This window comes from Rhincodon typus, chromosome 5 (assembly GCF_021869965.1).
Source record: "Rhincodon typus isolate 14 chromosome 5, sRhiTyp1.1, whole genome shotgun sequence".
NCBI classification, from domain to species: domain Eukaryota; kingdom Metazoa; phylum Chordata; class Chondrichthyes; order Orectolobiformes; family Rhincodontidae; genus Rhincodon; species Rhincodon typus.
Window position 1 is genome coordinate 3,184,996 of NC_063336.1, and position 23,674 is coordinate 3,208,669.

A 23,674-nucleotide genomic window follows, 5' to 3' on the forward strand; every position below is an offset into this window, starting at 1 on the left:
CCGCCCCCTTGACCTGTCCGTCCTCCCTGGACTGACCTATCCCCTTCCTAACTCCCTACCTACACTCACCTTTACTGGCTCCATCCCCGCCTCTTCGACCTGTTTGTTTCCTCTCCACCTATCCTCTCCTCTATCCGCCTCCCACTCTCTCCCTATTTATTTTGGAACCCCCTTCCCCTCCCCCTTTTCTGATGAAGGGTCTAGGCCCGAAACGTCAGCCTCTCTGCTCCTGTGATGCTGCTTGGCCTGCTGTGTTCGTCCAGCCCTGCACCTTGTTGTCTCGGATTCTCCAGCATCTGCAGTTCCTACTATCTCTGATTCAACTTTTCCCTATAACTCTTGATTTTGTTACTGATTAAAAATCTGTCAATCTCAGCCTTATAGTAAAGAATGTGACAGATTTGCTTTCTTCTTAGAAGAAATTCCTCCTCATCTCTATCTTAAATGTTCAACCTCTTTTTCTGAGATTATGCCTCTGATCCTAGACTCTCCCACAATGGTAAACAACCTTTCCACATTGACCCTATCGAGTCCCCTAAGAATCTTGTATGTTACAACAAGGTCACAGAATCATATAGGTCTATTGCACTGAAATAGGCCCTTAGGCCCTTCAGCCCTTTGAGTCTGCACCAGTCAAAAACAAACACCTAACTATTCTCGAGTCATAGAGTTCTGTGGCACGGAGACAGGCCCATTGGCCCAAACTGGTCCATGCCGACCAAAATGTCGATCTACACTAAACCCATTTCCCTGCACTTGGCCCATATCCTTCTCAGCCTTTCCTATCCATGTATTTGTCCAAATGCCTTTTAAACGTTGTTAATCTACCTGCCCCAACCACTTCCACTGGCAGCTCATTCCTTATTTGTACACCCTCTGTGTAAAAAAGTTGGCCCTCAGGTTCCCATGTATTCTTTCCCCTCTTACCTTAAACTGATGCCCTCTAGTCAATTCCCCAATCCCAGGAAAAAGACTGAGTGCATCCACCCTATCCATGCCTCTCATGATCTTAAACACTTCTATAGGATTCCCCCTCAGTCTCCTACGGTCTAAAGAAAAATGTCCTAGCTTGTCTAACCTCTATCTATAACTCAGTCCCTTGAGTCCTGGCAACATCCTTGTAAATTTCTTCTGCACTCTTTAGCATTCTAATCCCATTTTCTCGCACTTGGCCCACAGCCTTGTATGCCTTAGGATCACAAGAACACATCTAAATACTTCTGAAATGTTATGAGGGTTTCTGCCTCTGCCACCCTTACAGGCAGTCAATACCAGATTCCCACAACCCTCTGGATTAAAAGATAATTTCTCACCTACTGTTGTCTCTCATTCTTCCAATTCAAATGAGTACTGGCTAACCTACTCAAACTCTCCTCATGTCTGGTACCAACCTAGTTATTTAATATTCATTTGTGGGATGTGGGCATTGCTGGCTGGCCCCTAGTTGCCCTTGAGAAGGAGGTGGTGAGCTGCCTTCTTGAACCGCTGCAGTCCACATGCTGTAGGTTGACCACAATGCCCTTAGGGATGCAATTCCAGGATTTGAACGAAAGCGATGCTGAAAGAAAAACACTATATTTTTAAGACAAGATAGTGAGTTGCTTGGAGTAACGTGCAGATGGTGGTGTTCTTATGTGTCTGTACCTTTGTCCTTCGAGGTGGAACTGGTCGTGGGTTTGGAAAGCGCTAAGAATCTTTGGCGATTTTCTGTAGTGGATCTTCTGGATGATATACACTGCTACTACTGAGCGTCAGTGGAGGAGGGAATGGATGCTTGTGGATATGATGCCAATCAAGAAGGCTGCTTTATCCTGGATTTGTCAAGCTTCTTCAGTATTGTTGGAGCAGCACTCATCCAGGCACGTGGGGAGTATTCCATCATACTCCTGACTTCATAGAGATCATAGAATCCCTACAGTGTGGAAACAGGCCCTTCGGCCCAACAAGTCCACACTGACCCTTGGAGCATCCCACCCAGACCCATCCCCCTATAACCCACCTAAGCTACACATCCCTGAACACTACGGGCAATTTAGCATGGCCAATCCACCTATCCTGCACATCTTTGGACTGTGGGAGGAAATTGGATTACCCGGAGAAAACCCACGCAGACACGGGGAGAATGTGCAAACTCCACAGAGACAGTCGCCCGAGGGTGGAATCGAACCCAGGTCCCAGGCGCTGTGAGGCAGCAGTGTTAACCACTGAGCCACCGTGCCGCCGACTTGTGCCTTGTAGATAATGGGCAGACTTTGGGAGGCAGAAGGTGAGTTACATGCTGCTAGTCTCTGACCTGCTCTTGTAGTCACGGTGTTTATGTGGCGAGTGCATTTGAGTTTCCCCAAGAAGGTCGATATTGGGGATTTCTACAATGGTAACAACATTGAATCTGAAGGATGTTAGATTGTCTCTTATTGGATATGGTCATTACCTGGCATTTGTGTGGTGCGAATGTTACTTACCACTTGTGAGCCCAAGCCTGGGCATTGTCCAGATCTTGTTACATTTCAACATGGACTACACTCAGAACCTGAGGAGTTGCAAATGATGTTGAACATTGTGCAGTCATTGGTGAACATCCCCACTTTCGACTTTATGATGGAGGGAAGGTCATTGATGACACAGCTGAAGATGGTTGGGCCTAGGACATTATCCTGAGGAATTCCTGCAGATATGTCCTGGAATTGAGATGACTGACCTCCAACAACCATAACCTTCTTCCTATGTGCCAGGTATGACTCCAACCAATGAAGATTTTGTCCCCAATACCCATTGATTCCAGTTTTGCTCAGACTGTTTGATACCATGCATAGTTAAATGTGACCTTGATGTTAAGGGCTGTCACTCTCACCTCAGTCTGGAATTCAGCTCTTTTGTCCGTCTTTGAACCAAGGTTGTAATGAGGTCAGGAGCTCAGTGGCCCTGGTGGAACCTGAACTGGGCTTCACTGAGCAGGTTATTTCTGACCTTGTGTGCTGCTTGATAGCACTGTTGATGACAAGTTCCACCACTTTACTAATGACTGAGAGTGGCTTAATAGGCTGGTAATTGGCTGGGTTGGATTTGTCTTGCTTTTTGTGTACAGGACATCCCTGGGCAATTTTTCACATTAGATCATAGAACATAGAACAGTACAGGCCCTTCGGCCCACGATGTTGTGCCGAACATTTCCTAAACCTAAGGTCTATCTAACCTCCAACCCTACCTTATACTATCATCCATATGCCTATCTAATAGCCGCTTAAATGCCCCTAATCAGGCCGACTCCACTACCCTCTCCGGCAATGCATTCCACATTGTTGGGTAGATGCCAGAGTTGTAACAATACTGGAAGAGTTTGGTAGGTGAGCAGCATGTTCTGGAGCACATCTTCAGTATTATTGCTGCAATGTTGTCAGGGCCCATAGCTTTAGCATTATCCAGTATCTCCAACCATTTCTTGACAGCACATTGACCGAATCGAATTGGCTGAAGACTGGTATCTGTGATGCTGGGAACACTGGGGATCGCCAAGATGGAAGATTGCTGAAAATGCTTCAGCCTTATCTTTTGCACTGATGTGTTGGCTCTTCCATCATTGAGGATGTGGATATCTGTGTAGCCAGCCCCTCCAGTGAGTTGTATAATCGTCCACTACCATTCATGAGTTGTTAGAGAAAATGCGAAATTGTTCACTTTGTAAAGGAGAACAAAAGAACAGAAAATTATTTAAATGGAGAAAAAAACTGCATAAAGCTACAACACAGAGGGACTTTGCATAGATCACAGAAAGCTAGCACACAGGTGCAGCAGGTAATCAGGAAGGTTAATGGAATGTTAGTAAATCAGGCAGGTCACGTTGCAAAGAGGCAATTCCTGGGTATAAACTGTTCAGGAAAGATAAAAAAGTAAGGAAAGGAGGACGGATAGCAGGATTAGTTCAGGAGAACACTGCAGTGAGGAAGAAGGAAAACATCTGAGAGGGTTCAAGGACAGAGCCAATTTGGTTTGGGCTACGGAATGAAGTGTGCAATTACATTCCTCTGTGTTGTTAACAGACCACCAATTGTCAGAAGGGATGTAGAAGAACAAATCTGGAGAGAAATTAGAGAGAGATGCCAATGTTATATTCATAATGGGGACTTCAATTACTCAAATATAGACTGGGATACTGGTAGCATGAGGGGCAAGCATTCCTAGACTGTGGTCAGGAAAGTTTCCTCCAGAAATATGTGTCCAGTCCAACAGGGAAGGATGCATGAAATAAAAACAGAAATTGCTGGCTAACTTAGCAAGTCCAACAGCATTTGAGGGGAGAAAGTAGAGTTAATGTTTTGAGTATGGTGACTCTTCAGACTGATGAAGAGTCACCGGACCTGAAATGTTAATTCTGTTTCTCCCCACAGATGCTGCAAGACCTGTCAAGTTTCCCCAGCAATTTCTGTTTTTGTTTCAGATCTCTAGCAACTGCAGTTTTTTGTTTTATTTTAGGGAAGGGCAAATTGTAGAATCCTGTCCTTGGAAATGGGATTAACCAAATAGATCAAGTGTCAGTGGGAATATATAGGAGACAGTGATCAATGTTTCATAAGGTTCAGAGTGGTGGAGAACAACATGTAATAATCCAGAAAAAAAGAAACATTAATTGGTGGGAGTGCTGAATTTAATGGGGCAATCACAGAGCTCAGCAAAATTGACTGGATTCAGAGGTTGGTAGAAGAAACAGTAACTGGACAATGGTCCACCTTTGAAAAGATGATGGTTTAGGTACACAGCAGGCCCATGAAGGGTCTAGGCCCGAATCGTCAGCCTTCCTGCTCCTCTGATGCTGCTTGGCCTGCTGTGTTCATCCAGCTCTACACCTTGTTATGTCAGATTCTCCAGCATCTGCAGTTGCTACTATCTCTGAAACAATGGTTTAGGTACAGTCAAGATTTATTTGCACCAATGGCAAAGTAGGTCAAGCAAATCTAGAGTTCCCTGGATGACAAAGGTGGTATAAATTAACATTACAAAGAAAAGGTTATGGTAGGTTTAAGGAAGGAAATTCAATTGAGAATCAACTGGAATATTGGAGGTTTGGGGAGAGGTGAAAATGCAAATAAGAGAAGCAAAAAAGTATGAGAAAAGACTAGCAACTAACATAAAGGTCAATCACATAGCCTGCTACAGACATATAAACATTAAGTGCGTGGTTATAGGAGGAGTAGGGCCAATCAGAGACCAAAAAGGGGATTTACACATGGATGCAGGTGACATGGCTGAGATGTTAAATGAATACTTTGCATCTATCTTTACAATAAAAAGGACAATGCTGTCCAGGCCATAGTGACAGAGGAAGAAACTCTGTATCTAGAAGGACGCCGGAAAGTGCTAGCATGGATAGAAAATGAGCTATCTGGCAGGACGCAGGATAAATGGGTCTTTCTCAGGATGGTCAGTATTGGGATCACAACTTTTCACTTCATACATTAATGTTTTAGATGAAGGAACTGAGGGCATTCTGGCTAAGTTTGCAGATGATACAAAGATAGGTAGAGGGACAGGTAATATTGAGGAGGCGGGGAGGCTGCAGAAGGATTCGGACAGGTTAGGAGAGTGGGCAAAGAAGTGGCAGATGGAGTACAACGTGGGAAAGTATGAGGTCATGCACTTTGGTAAAAAGCATAGAAGCATGGGCTATTTTCTAAATGGGGAGAAAATTCAGAAGTCTGAAGTGCAAAGAGATTTGGGAGTTTTAGTCCAGGATTCTCTCAAGGTAAACTTGCAGATTGAGTCAGTGGTTCGAAAGGCAAATGCAACTTTGGCATTTATTTTGAGGACTTGAATATGAAAGCAGGGATGTACTTCTGAGGCTTTATAAGGCTCTGGTCAGGCCACATTTGGAGTATTATGTGCAGTTTTGGGCCCAACATCTTAGGAAGGATGTACTGGCCCTGGACCGGGTTCAGAGGAGGTTCATGAGAATGGCCCCAGGTATGAAAAGCTTAACATATGAGGAATGTTTGAGGACTCTGGGTCTATACTCACTGGAGTTTAGAAGAATGAGAGGGGATCTAATTGAAACTTGCAGAATACAGAATGGCCTGGACAGAGTGGATGTTGGGAAGATGTTTCCATTGGTAGGAGAGACTAGAACCTGAGGGACCAGCCTTAGAGTAAAGGGAAGACCTTTTAGATCGGATAAGGAGAAACTTCTTCAGCCAGAGTGGTGAATCTATGGAATTCACTGCCACAGAAGTCTGTGGAGGCCAGGTCATTGAGTATATTTAAGACAGAGATAGATAGGTTTTTCATTGTCAAGGGGATCAAGGGTTACGGAGAAAAAGTGGGAGAACGGGGTTGAGAAACTTATCAACCATGGCACAGCAGACCTGATGTGCTGAATGGACTAATTTCTGCTCCTATGACTTATGGTCTTACGGACTCCAAGTTGCTGAGTCTTGTCACATAAAGTTGACAAGGCACCAGGATTGGATGAGTTACAGCCAAAGATTTAGAAGGAAGAGAAGATAGAAACTGGCTGTAATCTTTCAGTATTCAGTATAGGTGGCAGACTGGAGAATTTCAAAGATTATGACCTTGTTCAAGGAAGATTGTAGGAAAATCCCAACAATTGTAGACCAGTCAGTTTATACATCATAGTTTATTGATCATAGGGAAGCTTCTAGAAACAATTATTCGGGGTAGAATTAATAATCACATGGAAAACAGTGAGTTGATTAGGAGGCGTTAGCATGGATTTCTAAAGGGGAAATCATGTTTAACTTGCTGGAGTTTTTCTGAAGAGGTAACAGAAAGGGTCAACAAGGGTGACATTGTTGATGTGATATACACGGATTTGCAGAAGGCCTTTGATACAGTGCCACACAACAGACTTGAGGAAAGTTGCAGGTTATGGTATAAAAAATAGGGACAGTAATTACATGGATACAAAGTTGGCTGAGCAATAGGAAACAGGATAATGGTCAATGGATATTTTTCAGGCTGGAATGTAGTTTGCAGTGGAGTTTCCTCAGTCCCAGTTCCTAATCTTGCTTTCCTGATATGTATTGATGAACTGCATCTTGGTGTTCTGGGACAACTTAAAAGCTTGTAGATGACATGAAACATGGAAGATTCACAAACTGTGAAAAGGACAATGTGGAAGTCCAAAAGGACATTGACAAGGTTGCTAGAGTGGGAGGATGTGTGGGAGTGAGGTTGAATACAGAGAAGCATGAGGTGATGCACTGTTAGAAAGTACACTAAAAGGAAATAGAAAATACAATTAATATTGGGGAGGTGATAGCCTAGTGGTATTATCACTGGACTGTTAATCCAAAGACCCAGATAATGTTCTGGGGAACCCGGGTTCAAATCCCCCCATGGCAGACGGTGGAATTGGAATTCACTAAATATCTGGAATTAAGAGTCTAATGATGACCATGAATCCATTGTCAACTGTTGGAAAAACCCATCTGGTTCACTAATGCCCTTTAGGGAAGGAAACTGCCATCGTTACCTGGTCTGGCCTACATGTGACTCCAGACCACAGCAATGTGGTTGACACTGAACTGCCTTCTGGGCAATTAGGGATGGACAATAAATGCTGCCTAGCTGGTGATGCCCTCATCCCATGAATGAATAAAGAAAAAAAACAATTCTGAACAGGTTGCAGGAGGAGAGTGACTTGGGTGTGTACACAGATTATTGAAGATGACAGAACAGATAGAGAGACTAGTTAATAAAGCATATAGTCTCCTTGGTTTTATTGATAGGGACCTAAAGCACAAGAGCAAGGAGATGTTAGACCTTAGCTGGAGTATTATGTACAGTTGCCACATTATAGCAAAGGTGTGAATGCATTGGAGAGAATTCAGAAGCAGTTTACCAGAACGGTTTGAAAAAAAATGAGAAATTCAGTTCTGACAACAAAATGAAGAATGTGAGACTGTTTACCTTGGAGATTTGATAGGGGGGGTTTGCAAAATAATGAATGGGCTAGATAAAAAAAATTGTAGGGAGAAACTGTTCCTGCTTGCAAAAGGAACAAGAATGAAAGGGCATGGTTTTAAATGTGTAAACAAAGCAAGGGTGACAGTAGAGAAAACTGTTTCAAACAGTGAGTAATTTGGGTATGAAAAGCACTGCCTGAAGAGGTGGTGGAAGCAGGGTCAATGGAGGCATTGAAGAAGGCACCAGGTTTATTTCAAACAAATTCTTCATCCAGACATAAATCGCCAGAGCACCTCAAATGTGTGGATTTTGACATGTGGAGAACAAACAAACCCAAGGCAGTACATACTTATACCAGGCTGTGTATACACATGCACACGAGGCACCAGAAAGGCCTGATAGCTAACTGGGGGTCTGTTCAGTTTCGGTAGCAAAACCTTAGATGTTGGTCTTTCTCCACTGTGCCTTGGCAGCAGTTGCCCCTCAGCACAGTCCTGGACCTTGGAATATGCCAGTCTGCAACACTTGGTCGAGGTCAACTCCTTGCTCTGAAAGACCAACAAGTTTCGGGCAGACCAAAGAGCATCTTTCACTGATTTTGTCTCCATGTGCATCCTGGGGAATGGCCTGTAGAACACAGAGTCCTGCATCACGGAGCTGTTCGGCAAAAATCCTCGACGAAAACCACTTCATCTGTCCAGACTTCCTTTGCATACGCACATTCCAGAAGGAGATCTGTTACTGTCTCATTCCCCCTGCAGCCCCTTCGAGGGCAGTGTGTGTTGGGGCAAAGAGTCTGGGCATACATGAAGGATCTCGCTTCTCAGCACCAGCCAAGTGACATCTTGGTGCTTGGTGGAAAATTCTGGTGATGAGGCATTCTGCCAAATGACTTTTACAGTCTGGAATAACCAGACAGGATCTAACCTCTCCTTTTCTTGCAGGGTCTTGAGGATGGATGTTACGTGCTGACCACTTCCTGATGAACTTGAACACAGATGTTTTCTTTCACAAGTTTTTGTTGTACAGGTGATATGGAACCGTCCAACTACTTGGACCATTCAATGGCAACAAGGCCAGACCAATCCTTCGTAACAACGAAGACATCTTGAACATCAGTACATAGTGACACTTTGTATTTGTGTAACGAGGGTCTACACACAGCTTGATCCAGCTACACATAAAGGTGGCCATGAGGGTGAGGGTGATGTTGACTACTTTCTTTCCCCTACCTTTTATCTAGAGCTTTATATATGCTGGCCCTTCGAAGACAGTCCATTTTAGACCTTCAGATGAAGTGGAAGATACGTCCGAAAAGGTCAGACACACACTACGCACAGTAACACCAAGCTGCCTCACAGTTGAGGACCAAGTTTTTACCCCCAATGGAGATGGAGTGATGCTTCATAAGGCCCTGTTTCTGCCTCATCTTGCCAATACACTTCTCCAAAGTTTTGGCACATATCCCGGCTCCTCTGAGCCATGTACCCAGCACCTTCAGATAACATGCCCTGACGGCGAAGGGTATAAAGGATCCATCGGCCCAGTTCCAGAAGCGGTTATGGGTCACATGGCCTCCTGTATTGTAATAATTCAGTCATTCTTATAAATCCACCACCACCACCCCCAACTACACATACATAACAACAGGGTGTCAAGAAACTTGCATGTTCTAGAAGGCCTCTTGCCGACGGCGGTTGCATAAACTGTGAAAATGAATGACGAATAATCTTATTTGATCTTGCCTTGTATAAACACGAATGAGTAAGCTGTAGTTGATCGGTCTTGCCACCTCCTTCTTTGCTGTAGCTATCTCTGGATGATTTCATGAGACATGATTCCCTCTTCCTCACAAAAAGCAGCAAGAAATGCCGGCGATACACGGCAGGCTGATCGTATCGGGTGACAGTTCCCTCCAACAGACAATGGCTGGATCGCTCGTTCCAGAATTTTCGGCCCCGAGCCCTTCTTACGTCACCGCATAGCCGTTAAACTCCGTTAACGGTTGAAGAAGGTGCTGTCGAGTAACAGTTTTATAGAGGAATGAAAGATTCAGGAGGCGGAGCTTACTGAAAATCAGGCTGCGATTTTTTTTATCTCGGTGAAAGGATAAAGGAGGGACCGTTCTGATTTTGTTACAAAAATTTGTTTGCTGTCCCTTTGCCTACGTGAATGAAGTTTTTTGGTGTACGCTTGAAAGAATTGTCAAGTGAGTACTGTTATGGGTAAGAGACACTCGAATGTTACGTACAGAAATTTTGCTATTCTAAACTCTGCGCTCTCTATATACTTGAATTATTGGTGTATTGACACCTAGAGACACAATGTTGATTTTAAAAAAAAAGTTAAACCATGCAGCTGGATTTATCAAGTCGTTTAGGTTTCCCTGTAATCTCCAGCGGTTAAAGACCAATCATCAGGATTCTGCTATGAATAACAAACCAGAAGGGACAATAAATGTTAAATTATTGTAAGGAGAAAAATTGACAAAAAGTCACATCATTCTCGTTCCTGGTATTGGGATCCGTGTGTTCCAGATGTAAGTGAGGGGGCAGTCAGGAGAGCGGATAACTTTGTTACATTGGTAAAATTATTACACAGCTCTTTCAGCTTTTTCTGTCAGATGGCTCTTGGGCTCCAAAGCTTAAGAAAAATTGTTGAGAGCTTCATCTTATTGAGGAATCTTCAAGTCGATTGATATCGATTTGATTTGATTTATTATAGTCACGTACATAAATATGGTGAAAAACTTTGATTTGCAAGCAGTACAGATCCAACCAGTGGACGCTGAGACATCGCTTGTTTGCATTCTGGGAGTAGAGTTCGCAATCAGTGCAGGCATGAAGGGCATCGTGGAAGAACCTGGTATTAAGGAACGGTTAACCCAAATATTATGTTGCTGTAGCATTTCCATCCTTCCCTCCTCCTCTAACCAAAAAACAGAGAGACAAGTTTCAGAGAAGAGACAGAACAACGTTAAACGGAGGTCAGCAGTGAGAATTCCAGCAGGTAAAGGAACACAAGCCTAACCAGCTTCTGGAAACTTGTCAGTGAGTAGCAGGCAAGTTTTGAGAAATTGTTATCAGAGCAGAGTGCACCAGCACCTTCAATTTATTATTTAAAGTACTAGACCATTGTAAGGATTAATTAAGTTAAAGGGGTAAGACATGGTAGGAGAGCTCCAAATCATAGTCTGCTCCTCTTGCTCAATGTGGGAAGCCAAGCACATTTCCAGTGATCGGGAGCTACATGTGTGCAAGAAGTGTCTCCAGTTGGAGCTCCTGGAAGCCTGAATTTCAGACTTGGAGTGACGTCTGGGGACACTGTGGAGTATTCGTGAGTCAGAGAGTATTGTGGATAGCATGTTTCGAGAGGTGGTCATACCGCAGACTTAGACTCCACAGGCAGAAGGGAATGGGTGACCACCAGGTAGTGCCGGAATCTCCTGTGGCTATTGTCCGGCAAAACAGATATACCGTTTTGGTTACTGTTGACAGGAATGGCCTGCCAGGAGAAACAGCATCAGCCAAATTCATGGAACCATGATTGGCTCTGCTGCAGAGGGAGAAATAGGCATAGAAATGCTATAGTTATAGGGGATTCAATTGTAAGGGGAATAGGTAGGTATTTCTGTGGCTGCAAACAAGAGTGCAGGATGGCATCTGGTAGTAGGATCTTGGATGTCTCGGAGCAGATGCAGGATTTTCTGGAGAGGGAGTGCAAACAGCCAGTGGTTGTGGCACATATTGGTACTAATGACATTGGTACAAAAAGGAATGAGGTCCTAAAAGCAGAATATAGAGGTCTATATAGAGGAAGAAAGTTGAAATGTAGTATCTCCAAAGTAGTTATCTCAGGACCAGCACCATGAGCTAGTCAGAGTAGAAACAGCAGGCTTTCTAGGATGAACATGTGGCTGAAAAGATGGTGTGAGGGGGAGGGTTCCAAATTCTTGGGGCATTGGGAACGGTTCTGGGGGAGGTGGGACCTGTACAAATTGGACAGGTTACGCCTGGGCAGGACTGGGACTGATGCCTTTGGTGGGGGGTAGGGGGAAATATTTGGTAGAGTGGTTGGGAGGGTTTAAACTAGTGTGGCAGGGAGGTTGGAACTAGAGGACTAGGCAGTAGGTGCAGAAATTGAGGGAGAGGTAGAAACCAATGACTAAGAGCAACAACAAGCAGGGAAATGCTGCTGAAAAGAGCAGGGGAGGTGGTCCGAAATGCATGAGTTTCAATGTGAGAAGTATAATAGGCAAGGCAGATGAATTATGACATCATTGAGTTTAGAGAGACTTGGCTTAAAGAGGGACATGACTGATAGCTGAATGTCCCAGGATTTAGATGTTTCAGGTGTGATAGAAGGGGATGTAAGAGGGATGGGGGAGTTGCATTACTAGTAAAGGAGTATCTCACAGCTGTACTGAGGGAGGATACGTCAGAGGACTCGTGCAGTGAGGCAATATGGGTAGAACTTAGGAATAGGAAAGGTGAAATCACAATGTTGGGGATATACTACAGGCATCCCAACAGCCAGCAGCAGCTAGAGGAGAGAATATGCAGACAGATTTAGGAAAGATGTAAAAACAGCAGGGTTGTTGTGGGTGCTTTTAACTTCCCCCACATTGACTGGGACTGACTTTGTGCTAGGGCCTTGGCTAGGGCCATTCAGGAAGGTTTCTTGACACAGTATGTAAATAGCCCAACCAGAGAAAGTGTTATACTGGACCTGGTTTTGGGAAGAAAACCCGGCCAGGTGATTGAAGTTTCAGTGGGGGAGCATTTCGGGAGTAGTGACCACAATACCATGAGTTTTAAGATACTCGTGGATAGGGATAACAGCAGTCTTCGGGTGAAGTGTTAAATTGGTGAACTACAACAATATTAGGCAGGAGCTGGACAATGTTGATTGGAGGTGTCTGTTTGAGGGTAAATCCACATCAGACATGTGGGAGAATTTCAAACTGCGGTTGGTTAGAGTTCAGGAGTGGCAAGTTCCTGTGAGAATGAAGGATAGGTATGGAAAATTACATGGACCTTGGATGACCAGGGATGTTATGACCTTGATTGAAAAGAAAAACGAAGCATACATAAGGTCTAGGAGAATGGGTACTGACAAAGCCCTTGAAGTATAAAAGGAAAGTAGGAAAGAAAATAAACAAGGAATTAAAGGGGCTAAAGAGAAACAGGATTAAGGAGAATCTCAAGGCATTTTATACATATGTAAAAAGCAAGAGGGTAATAATTGGCCCACTCAAGGACAAAGGAGGAAATCCATGTGTGGAACCAGAAGAGGTAGGTGAGGTCCTAAATGAATACTTTATGTTGGTATTCACATAGGAGAAGGAATTGGTGGAGGATGATTTAAGGGAAGGGAGTGTCGAATTTCTAAGCTAAGTTGCTATTAAAAAGGAAGATGTGTTGTGTGTCTTAAAAAGCATTGAGGTAGATAAGTCCATGGGTCCTGATGGAATCTACCCCAGAATATTGCGGAAGGCAAGAGAACAAATTGCTGGAGCATTGACAGACATCTTTGTATCCTCTTTGGCCACAGGTGAAGATCCAGAGGACTAGAGAAGAGCCAATGTTGTCCCATTGTTTAAGAAGGGTAGCAGAATAATCCAGGAAATTACAGGCCTGTGAGCCTCATGTTGGTGGTAGGGAAGTTATTGGAAAAGATTCTCAAGGATAAGAACTATACACATTTAGAAGCAAATGGACTTACTAGCGATAGACAGCATGGATTTGTGCAGGGGAGATCATGCCTCACTAACTTGATCGAGTTTTTTGAGGAGGTGATGAAGATCATTGAGGGAAAAGTGGTTGATGTTGTCTACATGGACTTAAGCAAAGCCTTTGACAAGGTCCCTCATGGCAAACTGGTACAAAAGGTGAAGTCACATGGTATCATGGGTGAGTTGGCAAGATGGATTCAGAACTGGCTTAGTCGTAGGAGACAGATAGTAGTGGTGGAAGGATGCTTTTTGAAATGGAGGGTTGTGACTAGTGGTGTTCCACAGGGATCAGTGCCACTTCTGCTGTTCGTGATCTACATAAATGATTTTGAAGAAAACATGTCTAGTCTAATTAGTAAGTTTGCAGACAATACAAAGATTGGTGGAGTTGCAGATAGTGAGGAGGATTGTCAGAGGATACAGCAGGATATAGATCAGTTGGAGGCATGGGCAGAAAAATGACAGATGGAGTTTAATTCGGACAAATGTGAGGCGATGCATTTGGAAGGTCAAGTACAAGTAGAAATTATACAGTGAATGGCAGAACTCTTAGGAGTATTGATATGCAGAGAGATCTGGGTGTGCAGATCCACAGACCACTGAAGGTGGCAGCGCAGGTAGATAAGATAGTAAAAAGGCCTGTGTCATGCCTGCTTTCATTGGAAGGGGCATTGAGTGTAAGGATAGGCAAGTTATGCTGCAGCTTCATAGAAATTTATTTAGGCCACACTTGGAATATTGCATACAGTTCTGGTCACCACACTACCAAAATGTTGTGGATACTTTAGAGACAGTACAGAAAAGGTTTACCAGGATGTTGCCTGGTATGGGGGATTTTAGCTATGAAGAAAGGTTGGATAGACTGGGTTTGTTTTCACTGGAATGCAGGAGGTTCAGGGGTGACCTGATAGAAGTTTATAAGTTTGTGAATGGCATGGACAGAGTGAAAAGTCTGATGCTTTTTCCCATAGTGGAGAGGTCAATTGCTAGTGTACACAGGGTCAGTTGTGGGGTTGGACGTGGGGGGGTGTTAGTAGTTTAAAAGAGATGTGCAAGGCAAGCTTTTCACACATAAGGGTGTGAGCGCCTGGAATGCAGTGCAGTGCCAGAGGAGGTGTTGGAAGCAGACACAATAGCAGCATTCAAGAAGCACCTGGATGAATTCATGAATAAGAAGGGAATAGAGGGATATGGAACCTGTAAGTGAAGAATGTTGTAATATGGAAGGGCAAAATGTGTCGGCGCAGGCTTGGAGGGATGAAGAGCCTGTTCCTGTGTTGTATTGTTCTTTGAGAGATAGTAGGAACTGCAGATGCTGGAGAATCTGAGATAACAAGGTGTAGAGCTGGATGAACACAGCAGGCCAAGCAGCATCAGAGGAGCAGGAAAACTGACGTTTCGGGCCTAGACCCTTCTTCAGAAAGATCTCTGTATTGTTCTTTGTTCTTTATTGTTGAATAAACAATAGCAAGTGAACTACTTGTTTGTAGTTATTAAGTAATTTAACCTCATGAAGTGAACAGAGGAATCCCTTGAGAAGGGGTCAGTTGATGAATGAATCCCATGATTCTTAACACCAGGAACCAGTGTATGCCTGATGGCACGTTTTTTAAAAAAGCAATCTATTGTAAGGTTCAGAAAATGTGTGGATTATGACAGTAATTCTAACCAAGTATGGAAATCAGAAGTAGGTGCGGTGTAACAAAGAGTCATTCCACGGTAATAGAGACCGATACTGTTTTCCAGATCAGTGTTTCTTTAACTGACATTGTTGAAATTATATGTTCTATGTTCTATGGGTGCTCTTTATTCTTGGGCTGTGAGCATTTTTCACGAAATCTCTCCTGAAGTAAGGTGAAAGTGATGAGCTACCTTTTGAAGAAGAATGTTCGTAATATGTTCTTGTCATGTAGAACTTGACTTAGTGGAGGGAAATGGATTTTAGTTTTAGTTTTGTGAAGGTTTGAAGTGGTTTTATTAAGGTCTGAAGGTTATTTTTAACAGTAAAGAAACAATATTTCTCAAATCATGTGACTACAGACAGCAAGCCATCTTGGGAGATAATTGGTAGGGTGTTTGCTGACTTGATAACTTGCTTTATAACAGAGAGGGAGAAAGAGAAAAAATTGGCATCCAGTAGTAGGTTCATCTTATCCCAACTCTCTGCCTGCTGTTAGCCAATCTTTTATCCATGCTAATATGCACCATCTTAGTATTAGTCCAATGTGTAGAACCTTGTCAAACCCCTTCTGCAAATCCAAATATATTATGTCCACTGTTTTCTTTTTGTCTATCCTGCTTCTTACCTCCTGAAAGAATTCAAATGAATTTTTTAGGCATGATTTCCCCTTGAATCATGCTGACTCTGCTTGATCATATCATGCATTTCTAAATGCTGTGCTATTACATCCTTTATAATAGCCTGATAATTTCCCAATGACAGATTTACGTTACCAGATGTATAGTTACCTGTATTTTGTCTCCTTTTTTAAAATGCAAGTGTTACATTGGCAGTTTTCCAATCCTCTGTGACTTTTCCAGAATCTAAGAATCCTTAGAATAATACTAACTGTGCTTCCAATGTCTCTGTAGCTGCTTCCTTTAATATCCTAGGGTGCATCCCATCAGGTTCAGGGACTTATTGGTCATTTGCCCCATTAGTTTCTCAAGCACTCTTTCTCTGGTGATAGTTATTGTATATTTTTCCAGTCATTCTTTTGTCCCTTGATATTTAATATTCGACAAGGCTCCATGAGTCAGAGCTGGGAATGAAATATCCAAGGATGCACTTCCTGTCAGAAGAATGTGCAGAATGGGCTGCAATTGCTTTGTTAGTAAGAACAAAACAAAAAGAACAAAAGAGAAGTACGGCACAGGAACAGGCCCTTCAGCCCTCCAAGCCTGTGCTGATCATCATGCTCTGACTAAACTTAAAAAACAAACCTTCTGCCCTTATCTGGTCCGTATCCCTCTATTCCCTCCCTATTCATGTAACCATCCAGATGCCCCTTAAATGTCGCCAATGTGCCTGCTTCCACCATCACCATTGTCTGTGCATTCCAGGCTCCTACCACTCTCTGGGTGAAAAACTTCCCTCGCACATCTTCCTTAAACTTTTGACCTCTCACCTTCAACCTGTTCCCCCTTGTAATTGAAACTTCAACCCTGGGAAAAAGCCTCTGACTATCCCCACCCTGTCTGTGCCTCTCATAATTTTGTACAACTCTATCAGGTATCCTCTCAGCCATCATCTTTCCAGTGACTTTTTAACCTTTCCTCATAGACAATGCCCTGGAGACCGGGCAACATCCTGGTGAACTTTCTTTGCACTCTTTCCAAAGCTTTCATGTCCTTCTGGTAATGTGGTGACCAAAACTGCACACAATGCTTCAAATGCAGCCTAACAAGGGTTTTATAAAGGAGAAAAGACCCTGAGGGGAGGTTGTGTACAGGTCTCCTATCAGTATTCAGGATGAGGGGAAGAAAATAAATCAGAAGATTGAAAAGGCATGTAAGAAAGGAGCTATTACAATAATCATGGGGAACTTCAATATGCATGTAGAATGGGAAAATCAGATTGGTAGCAGTTGGCTGCACTAGGAGCATTGCTTGGCTAAACAAGAGTGCTTTGGAGATAGTTGTAAATAGGGAGCTAGGTGAGACTGGGGGGGATTGAAACTGAAGGACTGAGTGCAGTGCTCACGCTCAGTCTGGGGAGTTCAGAATGTAACACGGTCCCAATGGAAACAACCAATTGGTAAGTGATACCTGCAGAGTATTTTCTTACAGCTTTTTAAGCATAATATAGTAGTTGAAATAAAAGTTTGGATTTTTGATTATAATAGAAGTGTTTGAAGTGAAGGAACGTCCCTAGTTTAATTAAAGGGATACTTTCAGTGTCCCTGATGACTGTGTGTGCAAGAAGTGTGTCCAGCCACAGCTACTACCTAACCGCTTCTCGCAGCTGGAGCTGCAGGTGGACTCACTGCGGAGCATCCGTGTGCTGAGAATGTTGTGGATAACATGTTTAATGATGTGGTCACGCCGCAAGTGAGGTAACGCAGGCAGAAAAGGATTTTGTGACCATCAGACAAAGTAAAAGGCTCTGGAAGGAAGTGTAAGAGTTCCTGGTGCTCATTCCCCTTCTCAAATCGCTTTGGATATTGTTGGAGGGGGTGTGGATAGTCTCTCAAGGGAAAGCAGCATTAACCAAGTTCATGGCTCCACAAGTGGTTCTGCTGCACAGAAGGGGAGGAAAACAAGCAGCAGGGCTATAGGGATAGGGGATTAAATAGTAAGGGGTATAGACAGGGAGTTTCCGTAGCCACAGATGTGAATCCAAGATGGCATGTTGCCTCCCTGGTACCGGGGTCAGAGATGTCACTGAACGGCTGCAGGACATTCCAGAGTGAGAGGATAAATAGCCAGTGCACATTGATACCAATGACATGGGTAAACAAAACGATGAGAACCTGAAAGCTCAATATAGGAAGTTAGGTGATAAATTAATATGTAGGACCTCAAATATAATCATTTCAGGATTACTTTCAGTGCCACGTGCTAACAAGAATAGGAATGAGGATTGATCGGATGAATGCGTGTCTGGAAAAGTGATGTACCCAGGGAGGGGTTTAAATTCTTGAGGCATTGAGACCATTTCTGGGGAAGGTGTGACCTATACAAGTCTGAGGGATTGCACCTGGGTAGACCTGGGACAAATATCCTCGCAGGGGTTTTTGCTAGTTCTGTTGGCAAGGTTTTAAAGAAGTATGGCAGGGGGATGGGGACCAAAGTGCAGGCTTGGCTGATTCAGATCAGGAAATGGGAGATAGAACATTAGTTAGTTATGTAGTCAGTGCCTTGGAAAGACAAAAGAAAGAAGGATTAAAAAGCGTTCAGCAAAGGAAATTAATGGGGTTGAGCTGTTTACACTTCAATGCAAGGTGTATTACAAACAAGGCAGATGAACCAAGGACACAGATAGACACATAGCAGCTCAGCGTTGTTGCTATAATGAAAACCTGGCTGAAAGAGGGGCAAAATTGGCAGCTCAATAACCCTGGATATAGAGTTTTCAGGTGGGATAGAGTAGGTGACAGAAAAGAGGATAGCAGTATTGGTTGGAGAATTAATCAGTTGCAAGAAGGAGTGATAAAATTAGGGTTAACAAAAGGGGCTTTATGGGTTGAACATAGGAATGGAAAATGGCAGTCACAGTACTAGGAATATACTACAGACCCCCAAATAGTTAGAGGGAGCTAGAAGAACATATAGGAACATAGGAATTGTAGACAAATTTCTGCCTGTAGGAACAAGATGGCAATAACAGTAGGAGACTTTAACTATCCCAATATCAATTGGGTTTCAAACAATTTAAAGGGCATTGAAGGTGAAAAATTCATGTGCGGCATTCGGGATTAAAAAAATACAAATGTGACAAGCCTAATGAGAGGAGACGCAATTCTGGATGTAGTTTTGGGAAATGAAGATAAGTAAGTGGGTGATGTGACACTGGGTGACCATGCCATGTGTAGTAACTACAATCTGGCCAGCTTTAGTATTATTATGGAAAAGGACAGCAATAAATCAGAAGTAAAAGTTTTAAATGGGGGAAGGCAAATTTTACAAAACTGATGAGTGATTTGGCTGAGGTGGACTGGACAGGACTGCTAAAGGATAAATCAGTGGTAAACTAGTGGGAGGCACAAATAAGTAGGGCACAAAGCAGACATGTCCTCTTCAAAAATAGGAATGGTACTGCAAAATGTAGACTCCTGTGGTTGCCTTAAAATAAATACAGAGGAAGATTAAACAGAAAAACAAAGCTTATGATAGTTGCAGAAAACCCAACATTGCAGAAAGCCTAGAGGAGCATAGAAAGTACAGGGATCAAGTAAACTAAAAACAGAAATAAGGAGATCAAAGAGAGGGTATGAAAGAATATTAGCAAGCAAGGTGTTTTACCAGTATATAAAGAGCAAAAAAAGTTAAGGAAAAAGTGGGATCTATCAAAGATGAAGAAGGGAACTTGTGTGAAGATGCAGAGGATATGTTAAGAATTTTAAATAACTTATTTTATCTCTGTATTCACAGAGGAAAGGGATGATGTGGATGTAGCAATCCAGTAGGAGCAGTGTGAAATATTGTACAAAATAACTGAAATGAGTGAGGAAGTGATAGAGGAGTTGGAATCCTTGAAAGTGAATAAGTCACCAGGGCTGGATGGAGTGTTCCCTAGGATCTTAAGGGAGACTGGGGAGGAAACAGATAGTCTGATGATTATTTTCTAGTCTTCACTAGACACAGGTGGGGTGCTGGAGGACCGAAGGAATGGAAAAATGGTTCCATTGTTTAAAAAGTGTACAAGGGAATTGCCAAACAATTATAGGCCAATTAGTCTTACTTCAGTGGTGGGCAAATTGGTAGAATCAATCCTGAGATCAGATAAACTGTCACTTATAGAGACGTGGACTAGACAGGGATAACAGCATGGTTTTGTTAAGGGAAGGCCATGCCGTACAAATTTGATCCTCCTTGTCACTTCCTCAAAGAATTCAATGAGGGGAGTGCAGTGGATGATGTCTGCTTGAATTTTTGTAAGACATTTGACAAGGTCCTACATTCTCAATCCACATGGACAAAGAGAACCACAATTTCGACTGAGACAACACCAAAATCCTGGGACAAGCTAGGCAGAGACAGGCACAAGAATTCCTAGAAGCCTGGCACTCCATGAAGCATGCCATTAATAAACACATTGAACTTGACTCCATATACATTCCGCTTCGAAGGAAAACAGGAAGTGAGGCAATCCAGCTCAACGGACTTCAGAGTTTAAAAACCAGGTGGGAAAACACACCGACGCTTCATCGGAGGCTGTACTGAGGATGTTACCCATCATGGTAATGAAGCGTCTGCGAAACAAAAAACCAGCTTGGCGAGCCAACCAACCTCAAGGTACTGGGATCACTGAAAAGTCTGAAGGTCGATAACACCTATTTGGGCTACATCCCAGATTTCTGAAGGAGATAATCTCATCAGCTATGGAGGTATTGGTAATCTTTCAGGCATCACTGGAGTCAAATAGGGTCCCAGAGGACTGGAAAGTAGCCAATTTAACATGCCTGTTTAAGAAGGGAGGGAGACAAAAATTAGCCTGACCTTGATTGTTGGTAAGATTTTAGAGTTCATTATTAAGCATGAGATATTGCGGAGGACTTGAAAGTGCATGGTAAAATAGAGCTGAGTCAGCACAACCTTGTTGAGGGGAGGTCATGCCTGACAAATCTGTTAGATTTGTTTGAGGAGGTAACAAGCAAGTTAGACAAAAGAAAGCCAGTGGACATGATCTATTTGGATTTCTAAAAGGCCTCTAACAAGGTGCTGGCAAGGATGCTGCTAAATAAGGTAAAATTTCTGGTGTTGGGAGCAAGATACTGGCATGGATAGAGGATTGACTGACTGGCGGAAGGCAGAGAGTAGGGATAAAGGGGTCTTTTTCAGGATGTTGGCCAGTGACTAGCAGAGTTCTGCAGGGGTCAGTGTTTGGACCATAAGTATTCAATTTATGTTTTAACGATCTGGACAAAGGAAGTGATGGCATTGCTAAGTTTACAGATGACACAATGGTAGGTGGAGGGACAAAAACAAAAGTTGCTGGAAAAGCTCAGCAAGTCAGAGTTAACGTTTTGGGTCCGGTGACCCTTCCTCAGAACTCAGTGGAGGGATAGGTAGCCTTGAGGAAGCAGGGTGGTTGCAGAAGCACTTGGACGGGATAGGAGAGTGGACAAGGAAGTGGCGCACGAAATACAATGTGGGAGAGTGTGAGTTATGAACTTTGGTAGAAAGAATAGTGGCATTGACTATTTTCTAAATAGGTAAAGGTTTCGGAAATCTGAAGCATAAACGGACTTCGGGGTCCTAGTTCAAGATTCTCTTAAGGTTAACATGCAGGTTCAGTTGGCAGTTAGCAAGTCAAATGCCATATTAGCATTCATTTCAAGAGAGCCAGAATACTGACCAGAGAGGTACTTATGAGGCTGTATAAGGCTCTGGTCAGACCACATTTGGAATGTTTTGAGCAGTTTTTGGCCTTGTATCTAAGGATGGATGTGCTGGCATTGGAGGGATTCCAGAGGTGGTTTACAGGAATGATCCTGGGGATGAAGAGCTTGACATATGAGGCGTGGTTGAGGACTCTGGGTCTGACCCAATGGAGTTTAAGTGGATAAGGGGTGATTTGATTGAAACTTACACGATACTGACAGGCCTGGATGGAGTGGAGTAGGAAAGACAGGACCAGAGGTCACAGCCTCCGATTGAAGGGATGGCCCTTTAGAACTGAGATGAGGAGGAATTTCTTCAGCCACAGGGTAGTTAATATGAAGAACTCATTGCTGTAGATGGCTGTGGAGGCCGGTCATTGAGTGTATTTAAGACTGAGATAGTTATATTCTTGATTAGTAAGGACATCAAGGGTTACGGAGAGAAGGCAGGAGAATGGGGTTGAGAAACATACTAACCATGATCAATGGCAGAGGAGACTTGATGGGCTGAAAAGCCTAATTCAACTCGTATTTGAACATAGAACATAGAACAGTACAGGCCCTTCGGCCCACGATGTTGTGCTGACCTGTTGGAATGTTATTTTTGCATTATAATGTGAAGTGTGTTGTTGAGTATGTTTTCAACTCCTGCCATTTTCTGATTCTCCATTATTATTTTCGCAGCCTGTTCGCTAAGAGGCCTTTGTTAACTTTGGCCTTTCTCTTCCTTTTTATATAAACTCTTTCCCCCGTCCATTCCGCTAGCACTGCCCTCATTTCCATGTAATTACTCTTATTTAAGATTAGCATAGTTGTTTCCATCTTTGGAAATTTGCTCCAGTTCCTCTGGCTGACCCAGTTGTTTAGTAGTGTTTAAGGATTCTTTTGGGAGTGTTTTCTCACTTTCCCCCCATATTCTTTGATCCCTTTTGACCCATTTGCTTCTTGAAATCATACAATATTTTGGCCTCAACTGCTTTCTGTGGAAGCAACATCCACAGTCTCGTGACTCTAGGTGAAGAAATTCCTCCTCATCTCAGTCCTAAACAGTCCACCTCATAGCCTTAGACTGTCACCCCTGATTCTGGACTCATCCATTATTGTGAACATGTTACATCTAACCTGTCTAGTCCTGTTAGAATTTTATATGTTTCTATGAGATTCTCCACTCATTCTCCCGGACCCTACTGAATGCAATCATAAATAATTCAACCTCTCCTCACATATCAGTCCTGCCATCCCAGGAATCAGTCTGGTAAACCTTCGCTGCATTTGCAATATAGCAAGAACATTCTTACCCATAAGGAGACCAGAGCTGTGAGGGGGATATGGTAGCTCAGTGGTTAGCACTGCTGCCTCACAGCACCAGGGACCCGGGTTTGATTCTGCCCTTGGGCAACTGTCTGTGTGGAGTTTGCACATTCTCCCTGTGTCTGCGTGGGTTTCCTCCGGGTGCTCCAGTTTCCTTCCACAGTCCAAAGATGTGCAGGCTAGGTGGATTGGCCATGCTAAATTGCCCATAGTGTTCAGGGATGGATAAGGTGGGTTATAGGGAGATGGGTTTGGGTGAGATGCTGTGAGTGTCAGTGTGGACTTGTTGGGCTGAAGGGCCTGTTTCCACAGTGTAGGGATTCTATGATTCTAATATTCCAGGTGTGGTCTCACTAGTTCCCTGTATAGTTGCAGCAAGACATCCCTGCTCTTGAACTTAAATCCTCTTGCAATGAAACCAACATTTGTCTTCTTGACTGCCTGCAGCGCTTGCATGCTTACCTTCAGTCACTGGCCTACAAGGACATTCAGATTTCACTGCACCTTCACCTCTCCCTATATATAGCGTTCAGATAGAGCATAGAGCATGGAACAGTACAGCACAGGAACAGGCCCTTCGGCCCACCACGTTTGTGCCAACCATGATTCCATTCTGAACTAATCCATCTGCCAACACATGGTCTGTGTCCTATTATTTCATGTGTCT

At 43.4% G+C, this 23,674-nt stretch overlaps 1 protein-coding gene across 1 annotated transcript in view; it reads left to right on the top strand.

Annotated features, from left to right (window-relative positions):
- The window catches only part of LOC109930964 (dynein axonemal heavy chain 8-like), a 2,199,840-nt gene that overhangs the window by 133,097 nt on the left and 2,043,069 nt on the right, over window positions 1-23,674 (top strand). The window lies entirely within an intron of this gene.